The sequence below is a fragment of the Mustela lutreola genome, chromosome 5 (assembly GCF_030435805.1).
Source record: "Mustela lutreola isolate mMusLut2 chromosome 5, mMusLut2.pri, whole genome shotgun sequence".
In the NCBI taxonomy this organism is placed as follows: Eukaryota; Metazoa; Chordata; class Mammalia; order Carnivora; family Mustelidae; genus Mustela; species Mustela lutreola.
In genome coordinates, this window is record NC_081294.1 from 117,832,601 (window position 1) to 117,836,133 (window position 3,533).

Here is a 3,533-nt window from a genome sequence, read left to right on the forward strand (position 1 = left end):
CTCCCTTTCTCTCAAATAAATAAATACAATCTTTAATTTTTTTTTTTCGTGACAGAATTTTTTTTTTTTTCTGACAGAAATAAGTTCTGTTGTTGACTTTCTGGCTTATCATAGTCTGCAGAGAGTCAGCCATCTACCCATTCATCATTCGTTCACTTGTTTATTCAGCAAGCAATGCAGTAACCAAGTATTTATAAGAACTTTATGAGGATTTATAGAACTATCATACCAGGTCCTGTGCTAAAACAGCAGGACTTCAGTGATACGTGAGAGATAGCTCCTATAATCAAGAAGTTTGCATCCATATGATGTGATAAGAGATATGAGAGAAGTAAGCAAAAGAGCTAAGATTATGTTAACATGTATATCATGACAGTATTATACACATCTTCTCTCTTGCAAGGTGGTCTGTATTTAACAGTTCCCCTAAATTTAGCTTCATCTATAAAGTTAAAAATTTTATCTAAATCTCCCTCTAAGATCTATTTTATCTCTTAAATGCTGTACTTCTACAATCATGTCATGGCTGTTCGGTTTCTTTTAATTCCCCCTTAAATTCCATCAGCCACATCTCCAGTCTAAGGTTTATGGAATTTATTGAGAGTAGAATGATTGACTTGCAACCCTTATCACTTTTTACTCCTATTATTTACATCAACTTTGTACAAATGTGTCCATAATACTGTGTTAAAACCTGATCGGTTTACCTGATATCTTGTTGAAATTTTTAGTTTTGTAAGAGATCATCTGCCTTGTTTCTCCTCATGATTGCTAGGTACTACTATTGCCACTTTTCTTCTTTCTTCATTATTTCCATTGTTTTTTTTTTTTTAATCTTTTTTTTTCTTGGACATTTCCCCCATATCTCTCAGACGTTATTAAAGTAATAATTTCTGCTACAAATTACACTGGCCTGAATATGTCTGGAGTATAACCAACAGCAGAATACTCAACCCAGCGCAATGTGGGGGCATTCAATACACTTGAAAACCCACTGCAGCCTCAACCATGATATTCTTGGATTGAATCTCTAGGAAAAAATAGGGAAGAGCAATTGGACACACCGTTGTCTGTATAGAATAATATTTGTGTGAACACAGGCAGACTCTTGGTGACCTGCCACCACAATACAACATACATATGACATACAGCGTGACATCAAGTATGACCTTTTTTCAGCATTCTGTAACTTTCTTATTCGGGTACTCTTTTCATCTGTTGCATTTTTGTAGTGTTTATTTGTCATCTGCCTCTTGTCCTACTGTGTAACTTCATGAGGAAAAGAAAATTTAATTGCTACTGTGCTGCCAGGACATTCCTTAAATACTCACTGAATGAATGTCATGAAATAGTTAATATATCACTGAAAATATAATAAGATCAAAATGCCTGAGTTGGTATTATATAGCATATAAAGAGATACTTGTTAAGGGAGACATGATTTTGACATTCTAAAGCAAACCAGTTTTACAGTTATTGCATAAATTTAGAGTTAAAGTCATAGTTTGTATGACTATGTATGACTAGTATGGCTCCAATTTTGAATACATCATTTCACCTTGAAAAAAAATGTTGAATATTAGGGGAACATTGTTGCCGTATCTACAAAATAATGAGTAATTATAGAACGAGTACTGGAAAACCAAAGTTGTTTTTCCTTCTAGTCATGATTTCATTCATGACACAATTTTCTGGGGTGCATGGGTGGCTCAGTCTATTATCTCGGGTCATGATCTCAGGGTCCTGGGATCAAACTCCACTTTGGGCTCTCTGCCCAGCAGGGAGCTTTCTTTTCCCTCTCCCTCAGCTTGCCATTCCCCACTGCTTGTGCTTGCACTCTTTCTCTCTCTGTCAAATAAATAAATAAAATCTGAAAGAAAGAAAGAGAGAAAGAGAAAGAAAGAATTTTCTATTGAGTGCTTACTATTTGCCAGACACTGAGGACAGTATGGATGCAGAAATACGTGCTCCTTTCGGCAGCTCACATACTGACACTGAAAAGATACAGAGATTAGCGTGACCCATGTGCAAAGATGACACATAAATTCATGTAGATGCAGAAAAGAAAGCGATAATCACTTTTGACTATTTTCTGACTGAATAGAATGAGGAAATCTATAAATGAGGTGAGCAAAAGGCTAGTATCTAAATAAAGCAAAGAATTAGGCTCCTAATAGAGCGAGGAGGAAGGGAGCAAAGGAAGATACAAGTAACAAAGCAGGCCTCCAAAGGGAGACAACTAATGGTGGGAGTTCTTATAAATGAAGAGACATTACGTGGGATGATGAAAATAATCGCATTTCAACATGCTCACAATAACCTATTTACCATGTGGACTAGCAATTTCCACTAATGAAAATTGATTCTAAGCAATACGATTCATGTTTAACGTATGTGTTCTTTGCACTTAGACTAAAGAACAGTCGGCAGTTCGCACGTTCTGCCTTAACTGTAAATGCCGACACTACGCTTGTTTCTTAGTTCAAGAACTTCAGCAGCACAATGAAAAGAGTGAACTACATTTTGAAGCTACCTGTCCCTGCAGGTGAAAGTCCCTCCTTATTTCCTTGCTAATTTCCAGCTCTGCAAGGTGTCATCTATACTCCCTTGTTAAACTGAATATTGACTCTTTCGTACTTAACTACTTTCAAAACCAGCACCTTTCCTTTTTTTCTTGTGTCCAAAAGTTCTGTAACAGTTTTCCCTCATCATCACTGGAATGGCTGCTGATGAATCAATGAATGCACACTTTCTTCTAAAAATAAATGAGACAACTTGACCAAAGTTGTCATTGTAAACTCCTAAGAACCACATTTAGGCCTTTACCAGGGCCCAGGACTGTGGATTTATTATAGAAACCTAATGAGTAAGTACATAGTTGATAAACATTTCTAATATATTTTTGTTTTGTTTTGTTTTGTTTTATTTGACAGAGAGAGATCACAAGTAGGCAGAGAGGCAGGCGAGTGGTGGGGGGGGGCAGTCCCCCTGCTGAGCAGAGAGCCCCATGCAGGACTGATCCCAGGAACCTGGGATCATGACCCAAGCCAAAGGCAGAGGCTTTAACCCACTGATCCACCCAGGCGCCCCTCTAATATACTTGTTACAAAGTATAAGGTTCAGTCAACCATCATTTATTCTTTTATTCCCAGTATCAATAACAAATTGTATCTTACTAGTTATCAACTTAGTGAAGGTAAATTCTAAGACTTTGAGTTTTAAGAGTGAAACTAGTACCTCACTCCCATCAAACATTTAACGTGTGCCCTCTCTTAAATATTTCCCAGCTCTTTGACTAACTTCCACCTATTCCAAACTTTCCAAAAATGGCTTTCTTCCTATGTCTGTAAAACACCCCTCTGTCCCTTCAGAGCATACCCAAAACTCCCTTGGTAAAAAAGAGCACCATAACTGAAGCCCCAAGACCAGGATCTAATGCTTTGTTCTCCATTTTGTAACCCCATAATATTAAGTAAACAAATTATTTTTCTAAGTTTTCCTGGGTCTGAGATTTGGCAAAGAAGTAAAGTACA

At 37.1% G+C, this 3,533-nt stretch overlaps 1 pseudogene; it reads left to right on the forward strand.

Moving 5' to 3' along the window:
* Window positions 1-1,964: 1,964 nt before the first annotated feature.
* Window positions 1,965-2,083, forward strand: LOC131832891 (U6 spliceosomal RNA; annotated as a pseudogene).
* Window positions 2,084-3,533: the final 1,450 nt, after the last annotated feature.